Source organism: Procambarus clarkii, chromosome 39 (genome assembly GCF_040958095.1).
Source record: "Procambarus clarkii isolate CNS0578487 chromosome 39, FALCON_Pclarkii_2.0, whole genome shotgun sequence".
In the NCBI taxonomy this organism is placed as follows: Eukaryota; Metazoa; Arthropoda; class Malacostraca; order Decapoda; family Cambaridae; genus Procambarus; species Procambarus clarkii.
Genome location: NC_091188.1, coordinates 27,537,372 through 27,553,151, shown reverse-complemented (window position 1 = coordinate 27,553,151; position 15,780 = coordinate 27,537,372). Strand labels below are relative to the sequence as shown.

Below are 15,780 nucleotides of genomic sequence, written 5' to 3'. Positions count from 1 at the left end.
CACGCACGGGAGAAGGTAGGATGGGCCTCACCGCAGTTGAGGCAACGAGCCTGGGGAGAAGTGCACTCCGACTTAGAGTGACCTTCGCCACCACACAAAGGACAGAGACAGACAGTCCCGGAGCAGCGGAGGGCACCATGCCCAAACCTCCAGCACTTGTTGCAGAGCCGAGGAGAAGGAATGTACTCCTGGACAGAGCACCTGGCACCAGCAAGAATGACAGAGGGTGGAAGGGTCCTACCATCAAAGGTAATCTTCACAACCCGGAGGGGTTGACGGCGACTACCACGAGGGGGACGAGTAAACGTGTCCACCTGGAGAATAGAATGGCCCTGGGCAGCGAGGATATGTCGAATATCGTCGTGGCAGTCGCGCAGGTCCCGAACACCGGTCGCAACATGGGGCGGGAGCAAAATAGTGCCAACACTGGCATTCAACTGAGCGTTCTTCGAGACCCGAACGGGGGTCTCGCCAAGGCAGGATAAGGCAGCCAAGCGGGAAGCAGCATCCTAAGGAGCAGCAACGACACGTGTACCGAGACGAGTGGGGTTGAAAGTAATGGAGGCATCCACGGAATCAATGAGATGTCGATGGAGGGAGAAATCGTCAGGAGGCGCAGAATCAAGAGGGAGGAGATCAAAATATTTGGCCCATGAAGCGGGACCAAACAAGGCTTGATAGGTAGCAGAACTGGAAGGAATCGAGCGAGGGCGGCCGTGACGAGGACGGCTGTGAGAACCCCCAGAGAGAGAGGGGTTAAAAGGCGCAGTAGTTACAACTAGAGAAGGAGCCGCGCCAGGGGACGAGGTAGTCACCACTGGGGGCTTGGGGCTCGACCCAACCACAGAGGAGGGAGGGGAGCCAGGGGAAGGAGTCAGAGAGGCCAAAGGAGGAGTAAGGTCGGGGCCCAATGCAGCGGAGGCTACAGAGCCCGGTCTTCCAATACGGACCGACTCGGGGGCTTGGTCGCCCACCCCACGAGCCTGAGAAGGTAAGCCAGAAGCAGCCGAAACAGGGGTTATCATCTTGACGAAAAGAAGAATTCATTCACTGATGTGCCCCCACACCCACCATGGAGCCACAGTTAGAGGCAGGACACCCAACAAGAAGCTATCGCCGATCTTGTCGGGGCCTCCTAGGGGTGCGTCGTGAGTATACGCCCCACAAACGCCACCTTAAGAAACCGACAGTCCGTCGAGATCGGGTTCAGTGACGAAAGAGGGATTGACAATAAAAGGTTCCCCTCGCTCTCGACGTCGGGTACTACAGTTCTACGGGTGCAAGAGTATGCCTCCTCAAGCACCCGGGCGTCAAAATAGAAGTAGTCCAAGGGAAGAACCAGAACGAGCAAAAGGTCGGCAGGAAACGGCAAGCAGATAGGAGAAGAGGGGGGAGAAAAACGAAACAGAAGGAAAAGGAAAAGATGCCCAGCAGAATTGGAGAGGACGGCAGTTACATATACAAGCAGTTTTACATTCTTGTACAGCCACTAGCATGCATGGCATTTCGGGCAAGTCCTTAATCCCGATATTCCCCGGAATACAACCCCCACCAAGTCTTACCCAATAGTAAAATGGAGCACCAGGTTAAACAGAGGCTACAGTAAAGTATTTGCACCCAGTAAATCCTCCCTGGCCAGAATACACAGGCCAAAGTGCTCAAGAAACGCCAGGTGAGCATCTTGCCACTACACCATGGGGACTAAATTGGACTACCAACTGGTGCACAGATTCCCAAGTATCATCTACATTTGAAACTGTATGGAGTCTGCCTCCACCACATTGCTGCCTAATGCATTCCATCTTAACTATTCTGTCACTGAAAAAGTTCTAACATTCCTGTGGCTCATTTGGTTATTAGTTTTTCCACCCATGTCCCCTTGTTTGTGTCCCACCCATGCTAAATGTATGGGTGGGATTATTTTTATCTATCTTGTCAATTCATCTGAATTTTATAGATAGTGATCATGTCTACCCTAACTGTCTTCCATTGTCATGAGGTTTGGTTCCATCAATATTTCCTCATAGCTTATACCTGTCAGCTCATGGACTAGCCTGGTGGCATACCTCTGAGCCTTTTCTGACTTCGGTTTATGTTTGACTAGATGTTCACTAGACTGCAGCCGCATATTCCAGTATTTGGTCCAACATATGAAGTATAGAAGGTTTTGAACAATTCCTTATACAAGTTTCTGAAGGTGGAATTTATGTAATATTTAACATCTTATTCTAACATCATTGATCAGTTACATTCTATTGAAGGCTAGAAGTTTAGTTTTGAGAAATGGATCCTTAGTGGCAATTTGTGTAGACAAAGCATCAACAGACCTCCAGGCTAAGGTATCCAAGAAGAGTGAGTTGGTTTCAATTTTAATATTTCACAACATTTAGTAAAGTCATTTTCTGGAAAAAAAAAATATCAAAGGCTGGCGTCACTTAATATATGAAGTGGTGACAGGCAATGTTGTGTCACTATGCCGTCAATATAGATGTTCTTCAGTACAGAGTCCTCGTTGTCTTCCATGTTGCCTGGATGTGGTCGCCCGAGCCTGGGGATGAGAGGGAAGAGCTATCACAATTATATTCCTTAATGATAAATTTTAAGAAATCTTGTTAAGGTAAGACTGACTTGAGACCTTTACAGCCGTTTAAGCCCTTACGAGTAACCTGCACTTACACCTACAGAACACCCTGTATGTCTTTACAATTTGAGATTTATGACAGGCAAACAAGCCCTACAGCCCCTTCAGTGAGATCTGCTTGATAAGTACCCAGATGACCACCGCCAGGTCGTCATACCTCGCTCTTTGCCGCTTGTCCACATGAACTGGACCCCACCTGACAAATGTTTAAAAAAAATTGCCCTTTAGTAAAAGTTAGTCCAGCATTATGACCATTAAACTTTAGTCATGGATTTAAATAATTTAAGTATTAAACACTAACACGAACACTTGGCAATAACGTTCTTTATTAAGTAAAGGGCTTCAAGCTAGTGTTTTAGATAACCTGTAGAAGACTCAAACAGAAGCCGATACTAGAACAGTTTTGCACGCACACGACGCATTAATGACACCTTTGTAATAAGAGTGACTGCCAAGAACTGTCAGTTTACTTTTTGCACTAAAGTAAAAGCTTATCAACCGTGTACATTTAACAGATTAAGTGATAACATTGTCCTCCCAAATGTTCATACTGTACATTTCTAAACTACAAGTTAAGAGCCGCTAGAGCAATCCACCGTGGTGAAACGTCCGGAGACTAGCATTTGAATTCTACTTAAAATGCATTTGTCAAGTTTCGACTGCCTTGTGTCGACCCCCGAGGCGCCGACAATTACACCTCTACGAACCGGTAGTTAACTCTTAGGTACAATGGTCAGGACATTATTTCGTCAACTTGTTACATTAGAACTATTTGCGTTAAGGGCTAGCCAGTTGCGATGTAAATAGGACAAGCGTCACTGGCCAGTTTAGGGTCTGTTGTAGTGCCAGACGCAGTCTTATGCGCACTTAATCCAGTCTTCGAGTCAAGGCAAATCTGAAATAATGGTACTTCCCCCCCACCCCCTAAAAAGGGAGACTGAATAAGGGGCAGGGGAGGGGAGGGGAGGGAGGGGTCGGCGCAACAAAGGGGGAGGGGGGGATCCTCACCATACAGCTCAACCTCAAGAGACGAGGCTGAACTGTATACCAAAAGTGAGGTAAAACAACACTGAAGTGCTTTTTGTCACATCGTCACTTTTATACCCGGCAACCAACCAAACCCGGCCGCTGATTGGTTGACATTCACCCTGAAACTCGCCCCCATTGGTTAACATTCTGCGAGTCTGAAGTGTCAATTAACAATGGCCAACAACCACACCTTCACTTCCACAAATTGGAACGAGTCTCTAATGAACCAATAATGATCCCCAGCTCGAATGTTTGAAGTTGGTCATTTACAAATATAATTTACAAACCAAATACAACATTCTATTGTAAATGTTGCAACAGAACAACAGGCACATCAGAGCAACATTTGCAATAGAAGCGGCAGTTAATAAGTATTCGTCTGTCAGTCAAGAACAGTCAATGGCCGCTCCACAACTACAATATACGATATATGCAATTACAGATTAACAAACCCAACAACCCAAAGTTCCTGACACAACACAGGATGATGTTAAATATTTGCTCTCAACTGACTTAAGATATTGCTCGTTAATGACAAATTAAGTGATTTTAACTTATTGAAGAGTGAAAATTTATGCTTTATAATAAATATTAACGTCCACGTGTCTCTGTGCTAAGTCCCACAAGGTCTCTGTGCTCAGTCCCACAAGGTCTCTGTGCTCAGTCCCACAAGGTCTTTGTGCTCAATCCTACAAGGTCTTCATCCTGTCCTCTGTGCTCAGTCCCACAAGGTCTTTGTGCTCAGTCCCACAAGGTCTTTGTGCTCAATCCTACAAGGTCTCCGTCTTGTCCTCTGTGCTCAGTCCCACAAGGTCTTTGTGCTCAGTCCCACAAGGTCTTTGTGCTCAGTCCTACAAGGTCTCCGTCCTGTCCTCTGTGCTCAGTCCCACAAGGTCGAATTACTGACCATTGCCAGAATGCACGAACTGTATAATAAATAAATTGCTTTGGTAATTATCAATATTTTTCCACATATTACCCAATACCCATCGGCTGTTTGGGGTGCAGAGTACATGTGGGAGTACAGAGTACATGTGGTGATACAGAGCGGTACAGAGTACATGTAGGGGGAGTACAGAGTACATATGCTGGTAGTATTGAACCCAATACCCATTCTGTGGGTGTAAGGGCGCTCTGGGCTGGGAGTCCCAGGAAGGTGGAGAAATTAAACACGTACTATTGTAGACTTTTATATTAACAAATATATATATATAGGATAACATGTGAGCTAGCCCTAGTTTCGGTAGGGGACGGACGTGTTGAATCGGCGCTCCAGCGGTTGGTGTTGTTTACCAATTTGGCCGGTTGAGGGCGGGTGTGTCTCTGCCTGCCTGTGCTGACGTGGAGTTAACGATGGGGGTCCCCCTCCCTCCTGTACTGCGGGCTCAGTCTGTGGGCCTCAAATTTTCCGGCCGGGCTGGGTACCCAGAGATAGCACTGGTGTGTGAGTTGCTTCATATCCCTGTGATCAACATTTATGGTGTCGAGGTGGTGACGACTCGTCGAGCGATATTGAAGTTTACCGAGGAATTGGCATATCGCGACTTTCTCCGTCGTTACGAGGGGCGGACAATGCCCCTGCCGGATGGTGCGGACACTGTGTCACTATCTGATCGGAGTGGTGCCCTCACTTACGTCAGTGTGCATATGGCTTTTTTGGAGTTTCCAGAGAGTCTGCTACGGCGGTACTTCGGCCGATATGGCGCAGTGGTTAGTGTGCGGGTGAACGTGGTGTCTTCCAGTCCACTTAAGGGTGTGAGGACTAACATTCGCACCCTGGGCATTAGGCTCCGGGAAGATATTCCGTCCTCTGTGCGGCTTATGGGCTACAACGTTTGAGTGTTTTCGCCTGCCAGCCTCGGACGTGTTATCGTTGTGGCCTCTTGGGCCATCAGGCTGCTGACTGTTCTGCGCCTGCCGTTGCACCCATGAACCTCTTCAGTGAGGAGGATTTTCCGCCGCTTCCTGTGGAGGAGGATTCAGTGGATGTGGCCGTCTCTTCAGCCGCGGATGTGCCCCCTGTGTCGCCTGTTGCGCCGCCTGGTGTGCCCCCTGTTGTTGTCGCCTCTCCTCAAGAGGTTGTGGCGTCGCAGGGTGATCGTCCTGCTCCGACTAGTGTCCCTGGGGTTCTTCAGACTGCCTGCTGCTCGATTCCCCCATCTTCCAGTTCGTCCTCTGCTGCGTCTGACCTTGTCCCTGCACCCTTGCCATCTGTTCCGGCTGTGCTGGGTGATGGGGTGGATCCGCGCTTCCTCCTGTGCCTGGCCTGGTGCCCCATGTGGTTGAGGATGCTGCCGTTCTGCGACGTGCGTCGGTTCGCCCGGCTTGTGTTGTGCGTGTCTCTGAGTCGGCCTCCGGGTCTGATGATGTGCGGCCAGAGCCTAAGCGTTCCCGGCGTTCGTCGTCAGCATGGGCTGACGTTGGCGATTTCGACGCTTGTGGATCTGCCGGCGACGGAGGGGTGGCTCCGGTTGCGTTGCAGACTACGGTGACGGCGGAGGTGCATTTGCCTGAGGATGCCAGTGCCGGTGTTTTGGCCTCCACTTCAGATATGGTGTCTGCGGTTCCTGCTTCGGGTGCGTCGCCTTATGGCTCCGGTTCTTCGTGGGGGGTGGTTCCCCCTGCTGAGGTTCATGGTGAGCGGGGTGGCCTGGTGATGGTGTTGAAAAAGACTGCTCACTCTGGTGGTTCTGTAACCCCTTCCTTGGTCCCCGTTTCATCGACTGCGGTCTCGACGCCTCTTCCGTCTCCGGCCATCTCTTCAGTGTCTCCTGCGGTCTCGGTGGAGACGTTACCATCTCGTTGCTTGTCCCCTGCTCCTGTGCGTACGGCGACGCGGCCGTCTCGGCAGCCCTCGTACGCTTCATCGGTGTCATCTGCTACCTCGAAGGACGTGGCTTGCGCTCCCCAGCCTCGTTATGCGACTTGCGTCGGTGAGCTTCAGGAGTGGCCGTTTCCACCTGATCTGGAGGTTCCTGAGTTTATGCTGGGCCCACGGCGGCAGGGGGATCGTCCCCCCACCGACATGGAGCATTTGATTTGGGAGGCCTATAAGCGACGGTATCCTTGGGATTCGTTCCCTGATAAATATATTCCTGTCTCTGAGAAATGTATTCCTCACTCATGATTTCTTTGTGTAGTGTGGGTTGTTTCCATTTGTGTGCATGGTTGTGGGGTGCAGGTCGGGTGTGTGTGTGTGTGGGTGGGGCGGGTTTGTTTCCCGGTTCCTGCGTGCTCCGGTTTGTGGTTGTGGGTTTGTGTGGCTTGTGTGTGTGTGTCCAGTTCCTGTGTGGTCCGGGGTTTGGTTGGTGTGTGTCTGGTTGTGGATGTCGTGTGCTTATGTTATGCTTGGTGGTTCTATGTTTTTATGTTGCTGCTTGTGCGCTTGTTTGTGTCGTGTTGAGTGCCTTTCAGGCTGTTGGCTTGACCCGGTCTGGGTTTATGCTTTTTGTCGTGTTTTGCCATTGTGCTTTTCTTTCTGTTGTATATTTGTTTTCCTTTCTAGTTGTTATTTTTATTATTATTATTATTATTATTATTATTATTATTATTATTATTATAATTATTATAATTATTTTTGTTTTGTGTTGGTGTCTCTCCGTGTGTGTTTGAGGTGCTGGTAGCCTTGTTTTCAATATTTCATATTTTGGTGTGTTATTTCTGCATTGTATTCCACTGTGTTTTAACTTGCTTGTTGTGATTTGTGTGTAATTATTGTTGTTTTGTGGTCGGCCCTTCCGGTCGGCGTTTTTGTGTTTAGTACGTTTGTTCCTTTATGTTTTTGCACGTTTGTGCTTTGTTATTTTGGTCTGTTCTATGTTATTGTTTACTTTTATTGTACTTATAAGCATGCTTGCATTAAAAATAAATAAAAAAAACAACAAAAAACTGTATAATAAATAAATTGCTTTGGTAATTATCAATATTTTTCCACATATTACCCAATACCCATCGGCTGTTTGGGGTGCAGAGTACATGTGGGAGTACAGAGTACATGTGGTGATACAGAGCGGTACAGAGTACATGTAGGGGGAGTACAGAGTACAATTGCTGGTAGTATTGAACCCAATACCCATTCTGTGGGTGTAAGGGCGCTCTGGGCTGGGAGTCCCAGGAAGGTAGAGAAATTAAACACGTACTATTGTAGACTTTTATATTAACAATTATATATATAGGATAACATGTGCGACACACTCCCAGGCACCTGTACCATTGTTGATGTTTAACCGCTGCATCATATCACTCATTGTTTAGTCACGGCAGTGTTGTCATTGTATTGTGTAGTTGTCAGCAGTGTTGTCATTGTATTGTTCAGTTGTCAGAGCAGTGTTGTCATTGTATTGTGTAGTTGTCACAGCAGTGTTGTCATTGTATTGTTCAGTTGTCAGAGCAGTGTTGTCATTGTACTGTTCAGCTGTCAGTGTATTGTTCAACTGTCATTGTACTGTTCAACTGTCATTGTACTGTTCAGCTGTCATTGTACTGTTCAACTGTCATTGTACTGTTCAACTGTCATTGTACTGTTCAACTGTCATTGTACTGTTCAGCTGTCATTGTACTGTTCAGCTGTCATTGTACTGTATAGCTGTCACAGCAGCGCTGTCATTGTCTCCACAACACTGTCACCGAACATTTGTCTCCATAGGGCTATCATTGCACAATTGTCAGAGTAGTACTGTCATTATATCACAAGAGGCCTGGTCGAGGACCGGGCCGCGGGGACGCTAAGCCCCGAAATCATCGCAAGGTAACCGCAAGGTAGGGCTATCATTGTACATTGATCACAGCAACACTGTCATTGTACAGTTGGCATTGTAGTTTGATCAGCTGATGGTTGTTATGATGAAGTCGTTCCTGTACAGCTGATGCGAGCGTCAGCTGTAGGCGTCACAGTGTAGTACAGTCACTGATGATGCCACTGCCACACCTGCTCCCACACCTGCTGCTACTCATAGCCATTGGGGTTCTGACTCTGCCACCTCCAAGCATCCACACCTGGTGGAAGAAAAATTGTAATATTATTTTGTATTATTTTTGTAAACAATGCCAGGTATAACTGCGCATTATAAGGGTTAAGGCTAACCTGTGCTTTCCTTCTAAAGTCTAAATTATTTTTGATTTTTTGATCTATATATATATATAGAAGAGTTCTTACATTCTTGTAAAGCCACTAACACACATAGCGTTCCGGGCAGGTCCTTAATCTTAATTTTTTTTCCCTGGAATACAACGCGCCAAATTGTTTAACAACCAGGTACCCATTCACTGCTGGGTGAACAGAGGCTACAGTTAAGGACTTGCACCTATTCCATCCACCCCGGCTAGGATGTCAACCCAGGCTAAATCGCTTGCGAAGTGCGGGGCGAGGGTGTTAAAGTTTATTTTACACTAACAGTAGGACTGATGTGTTTCACTAAAATGAACTTAAGATCCTATGAGGCGGGGAAAATAAATACAAACCATAGCCCGTGCTACATGGACACTTCGTCCTGAATAGCTAAATCTTTAACAACAACAACACAAACTTCACTTTATCTCAATTTCATCCGTAAATATATTTAGTTGTCAAGGATCTGAAGCCAAAATTGAGACACAATGTTATTATCCATAATTATAGCCCTCCATCAGGGGTTAATTGTGCTGGTTTTAACACGGGCATTTAACAGTCTGCATGAATGATTCACCTTTCTGTTGTGTGTGTTGTTTGGCTTCAACCCAACCTGTCCTCGACTCAAGTCCATTACATCCAGCGGTCGAACCCACAGACGCATTTATAAACTTTTACATGCTGTTCATTCAAAACGGGAATTTTCTCAAATGCAAATTAATATTATAATATATTAGCATATTGTGCATACATAGGCAATGGTTAGGTTAGGTATTTGGGTTCTGTTGGCGATTATTTGTATTTGTAGTACGTGGGTGAAGCATTTACAGCGTTGTGGTTCGAACAAAATTCTTCAGTGAAGCACTTGTTCCGGAAGTGTTCGAACGAAATCAGTTGCTAGTCGTGTGTAAACCGTTTTTCATTCATAAACTGGGGGTTTAGCGGCTGCATGGAATCACTTTTCGATCTTTGTTTGGAGTACGGGCTGCTCATCCGGATCTTGGGTCTAAGGCATGAAAGATCATACCACTGGTCGGTTACAATGCGATGATTTCGGGGTTCAACGTCCCCGTGGCCCGGTCCTCGACCAGGGCTCCCTTTGTCAAGGTAGGTAGGCAAGTCGAAGGTAACGTTACATAATAACTACCTCAGCTGATGGTACAATCTAGAGGATTCTGGTTATTGCTTTTATTCTCCAAGAGTTCCAGGGGTACGGTGTTCATTCTGTGGCAATTAGATACCTGGTTGATGGGGTTCTGGGAGTTCTTCTACTCCCCAAACCCGGCCCGAGGCCAGACTTGACTCGTGAGACAGATCCTGAACGCCCAGGATGCTGTTTACAGTAATGTGTATGATATTCCGTTTAGGGGCTGAGGATACTTGACGAAAAGATTGGTGTAGTGCTGGGATTGAAGCTTATCAACTGGGGAGGGTAATTAAGGTCTTCCAATCTCTGGAGGGTTAATAATACCTACGAGCCTCTGGAGGGTTACTACAACAACCACAAGAATATAATGACCAACCAGAGCCACACAGACCAAATCCGGAGTGTGTATATCTCGAGAATTTGGGTTATTTTGGTGTAGGACTTAAGGCCTATCATGCAGCTACACGAAGTTCATTAAGTCCAACACAAGAGCTTATACTGACCAGCCAGCAAAAATAAAATTTAGTCCTGTACGTAGTCCAGGACTATACACGCTCAGTGTAAATACACCGAGATATGAGGCATTTCTCCCGGTGAATATATCCTGGACACAGCTTCGAACCTCCCTAAAAATTTCATATTATTAGTGAAAGCTTTGCAGAACAATTTTTACATAATTAATATTAAATATTTTAGTAAAAAAAATTGGTAAAAACGTGGTGTTGTTGTAAGAGCGACGGTCTCGTGTCTTGCAGGTCCAAACAGACAGACTCAGAGAAGGAGACAAAGAGAAGGGAAAGGGAACTATCAGGGGGGGAAAGCGCCAAGCCATCACGACTATATAGCACTTGGAAGGAAACATAGAGAGGCAGTCTTAGCGACAATTATTTTCAATTTCACAAGCCCAACCACTTGGGCTGGACGGTAGAGCGACAGTCTCGCGTCATGCAGGTCGGCGTTCAATTTCCCCGACTGTCCAAGTGGTTGGGCACCATTCATCCCCCCCCCCCCCAACCTATCCCAAATCCTTATCCTGACCCCTTCCCAGTGCTATATAGTCGCCCTTCCCTTTCACAAACCATTTTCCATTTTCATTACTCGAGTCCTGAAAAATCCCCATGAACCAAATACAGGAAAATGTGGAATTTTTGCCTAGCAAAATTATCTAATTACTTCCTAACTTTCCTAGGTGTTATCTAGCCATTTTGTTTCTAATTGAGGAATTAATAATTGAATGTGGGAGAGGGGGCGCTGCTCCCCGGCTCAACCAATGATAACGTCCCAAGTCACCTGTTATCACAACAATGGGACCTCAGCACTCAAGTCTTGTCTCTTAGCTCTTTATCTTAAATAGCATCTTGAAGGAGCCGTGGCTAGTGAAGCGTGAGACAGAGAAGGAGAGAGAGAGGGAGAGAGGGAGGAGGGAATGGAAAGAGAGAGAGAGAAAGAGAGAGAGAGAGAGAGAGAGAGAGAGAGAGGAATGCTTTCTCCTTTAAAGTATGCAAATGTTTAGGTGATCTTGTGTCGGTAGCGAAGCTGAGAGTCATTTAATCGGATCTGATGATACACACTCGAGCGAGCGTGAACACACACCTAGATACACACACACACACTGGGCAGAGTTTCTTTCACTCTGATGCGCCTGTTCACCTAGCAGAAAATAGGTACCTGGGACAGCAGCTACGGGCTGCTTTCTGGGTGTGTGTGTGTGTGTGTGTGTGTGTGTGTACTCACCTAATTGTGCTTGCGGGGTATATATATATATATATATATATATATATATATATATATATATATATATATATATATATATATATATATATATATATATATATATATATGCACAGACTACCCTATTCCAGTAGCTGAAGTTTATAACTTTTTAGACACTCAACCCACCAGGGGACTCGAACACTGGCCAACAAGGTGGCAGTTGCATGCTGTATCCACTACGCTATACTTCAAAGCCATAAGAGAGGTAGGAATTCTGGGGTATTTAACCAACCAGAATTCCAATCCTCTCCCAGGCGATGAGATAGTGTGGGACCTCGGATGCTCTTTCATCGGTTCCTGTTATATGGGAAAACTCAGTGCCAAATGCTTAATGCACAGACTACCCTATTCCAGTAGCTGAAGTTTATAACTTTTTAGACACTCAACCCACCAGGGGACTCGAACACTGGCCAACAAGGTGGCAGTTGCATGCTGTATCCACTACGCTATACTTCAAAGCCATAAGAGAGGTTGGAATTCTGGGGTATTTAACCAACCAGAATTCCAATCCTCTCCCAGGCGTGCAGCATGCAACTGCCACCTTGTTGGCCAGTGTTCGAGTCCCCTGGTGGGTTGAGTGTCTAAAAAGTTATAAACTTCAGCTACTGGAATAGGGTAGTCTGTGCATTAAGCATTTGGCACAGAGTTTTCCCATATAACAGGAACCGATGAAAGAGCATCCGAGGTCCCACACTATCTCATCGCCTGGGAGAGGATTGGAATTCTGGTTGGTTAAATACCCCAGAATTCCTACCTCTCTTATGGCTTTGAAGTATAGCGTAGTGGATACAGCATGCAACTGCCACCTTGTTGACCAGTGTTCGAGTCCCCTGGTGGGTTGAGTGTCTAAAAAGTTAAAAACTTCAGCTACTGGAATAGGGTAGTCTGTGCATTAAGCATTTGGCACAGAGTTTTCCCATATAACAGGAACCGATGAAAGAGCATCCGAGGTCCCACACTATCTCATCGCCTGGGAGAGGATTGGAATTCTGGTTGGTTAAATACCCCAGAATTCCTACCTCTCTTATGGCTTTGAAGTATAGCGTAGTGGATACAGCATGCAACTGCCACCTTGTTGGCCAGTGTTCGAGTCCCCTGGTGGGTTGAGTGTCTAAAAAGTTATATATATATATATATATATATATATATATATATATATATATATATATATATATATATATATATATATATATATATATATAACAATTACAGGCAAAAAATGTTGTGGTTAGGTTGTGTGTTTACATGGTATGCATAATTATAGGCCGCTAATTGTCTGGAAGTGAACACACTCGCAAGATTACACCAGTTCTCTTGAATTAGCGAGAGAGGAATTAATATTTGTATCTTATTAACAATAAGCTTCTTTCTGTGTGAGAATTTCTCACTTATTAAGATGAAAAATATCTGGTTTCAGAGTGTCGTTTTTCATGTTAGATATTGGTGTTTGAGGGACAGGGATTCTCTCTCCTCTGTCTCTGTCTGTCTCTCTCTCTCACTCCTCTCCCTTGCCCTCTCTCTGGCACTGCAGCAGACAAACCAGCCAGGAGTCGATCAACTTGGTAATTCCAATCGCCCCGGGAGATGTCATAATTGAATAATGACCCAACCAGCAGAGGCTATCTCTCCCCAGTGGCCGCACCAAACTCCCCACCCTCTCTCCCCCCCTCTCTCCCAATCCTCCCTCACTCTCCTCCAAGCCTCCCTAACTCTACCTTGTATCCGTACACTGCCTAGATGTCTCTCATTTTCTCTCCTCTTTCCTTTTTTTTTTGGTTCTCCCTACAGCTTCTCTCTCTCTCTCTCTCTCTCTCTCTCTCTCTCTCTCTCTCTCTCTCTCTCTCTCTCTCTCTCTCTCTCTACCAATGATCTGTCATTGGCCTTCTTACCTATTCTCTCTCCTTGTTCTCTCTACTCTCCGTTTTACTCCCTCACTCCTTCTTTCAATCACTCTTATCTCTCTCTACATATCTTCTCATTCTCTTGCCATCGATCTCTTCAATTTTGCTCTCTACTTCTCTCCTCCACACTAGTGTCTCCCAGTTATCCCTTTCTCTGTTCACTCTCTCTCCTACCTCTTCCTTCCTCTCTCTCTCTCTCTCTTTCCCATCAGCCTTATTTCTCACCTTACCATACTTCCCTCTTCCTTGATTCTTCCTTCCATGCTTTTCTCTCATTTCTTTCATTTCTGCTGTCTTCCCGATTTGCCCCTCACTGTATCAGTCTCAATTTTCCCCTTGTCTTCTTTCTCATTTCCCATCGAAATCTTGGTGATTTCTTCCTATCTTACTCCTTTCATTCTGTATTTCACCTCACGTTCTCTCTTTCCATTTTCCCATGTCTCCTCTCCCCACCTGCCTCATATATCCGGTTTCTCTTCCTCTTCTTGATATATCTTTCGCATCATCGCCTTTTCTTTTTTAATATTCTTAGCTTTACCTTATTTTTCTTTCTTGCTTATTCTGCTTCTCTTTCTCTCAGTTTTATGGATTATCATTTATACATATTCATTCTGTTTAATCGATAATCCGTGTTTCTGTTTGTTTCTCTCTCTCTCTTTCTCTCTCTCTCTCTGCCACTTTGTGTAATACATTTTTTCGCCATCTATTCAATTTGTATTCTATAAGTTTAACTTTGATGTAGTATTTCTGTATTTTTTTTATTTACTCCTAACTTTGCTCTCTCTATCTTTAACTTTGCTCCTTGTGTATCTAACTCTGCTTTTTGTTAACACTAACTTTGCTTAAATATCTTTAACTTTGGTGTTTAAATTTCCAACTTTTGCAGTATTCATCTCTAGTGTTGTTATCGGTATCTTTAATTTTGTTATCTGTCTATCATTGCTATTTGAGTCTCGGACTGTGCCGTCTTTGTCTCTAACTTTGTGGTATGAGCCTCCAACTTTGTTCACTCAGTTTCTAACTTTGTGGTGTATGTGGGCTTCTAAGTTTACACTCAACACACTAATTGCTGTGTGTGTGTGTTGAATTTACACTCAACACACACACACACACACACACACACACACACACACACACACACACACACACTGCACACAACAATGACCATCTACCCGTCACCAGAAGACAGAACGATTTATCAGGCAGCCCCTCATATCATGGTGGGGTCGCAATTAGAAAAGCAAGTGAGGCGAACTCCCTTTTTACCTAGTGGTGGGGCTACTACTCCCACACCAGCTCTCTCTCCCACGCTAACACACTGTGGGAGGGGGAAGTGGTTGGAGAGAATCCGTGAGGACTCAGCATCATGGAGAAGGGTAAAGAGATAGGTGAAATAATGAAGTTTAGCGGAAGGGGGATTTGTATAGAGATGACTTCGGATTTGACATGGGATTATTTTCTACATCGTGGAAGGGAGTACAAATGTCCAGGGAGAAGACGAGGTGGAACGGAAGAGGAGGAAGGGCCAAGCCATTACGATTATCTAACACAGGGAAGGGGTCAGGATAAGGATTTGGGATGGGACGGGGGGAAGGAATGGTGCCCAATCACCTGGACGGTCCGGGATTAAACGCTGACCTGCATGAAGCGAGACCGTCGCTCTACCGTCCAGCCCAAGAGGATGGGTAGTGGGACAAGCAGTCAGAGAGAGAGAGAGAGAGAGAGAGAGAGAGAGAGAGAGAGAGAGAGAGAGAGACCTAGACTCCCACTTAGCTCTAATCAAATTACTCCAAAACTTGCTAACAGACGTCCTCTTGTTGAGTAACTCATCTCCCCTCACCACACCCCTCCCCTCAATCCTCACCCTCACTACCCCCCCCCTCCTCCCACGCCACACCACCCACGGCACATATTCCTCCCAGCTAGAGAGAGGGGCAGCAGGGGGCAGTGTTCCCTCTAGATAAAGACTGTTGCAGTAAATTACTTATTTAAAAGTGTCTCTCTCTTTCCCTCCCTCTCTCCCTCTCTCCCATACCCTCTCCCTCCCCCTAATATTAACAGTAAAACTATCAATAATTACAACGCAAATAAAGGTGATAGCAATACAAACATAACATCATTAACCAGTATCAATAAAGACAGTAAAGATCTATACTTCTCACACCCAATCTTTCTCTCGCTG

General features: G+C 45.7%; 1 long non-coding RNA gene across 1 annotated transcript; it reads right to left on the bottom strand.

The window, feature by feature from the left end:
* Positions 1–2,352: 2,352 nt before the first annotated feature.
* On the bottom strand, positions 2,353–3,706 carry LOC123752125 (uncharacterized). Its single transcript, XR_006772171.2, has 2 exons — positions 3,650–3,706; positions 2,353–2,548 (listed from the first exon to the last, which is right to left on the bottom strand). It is a non-coding gene; the product is annotated as an uncharacterized lncRNA (long non-coding RNA).
* Between the last annotated feature and the right edge of the window lie 12,074 nt (positions 3,707–15,780).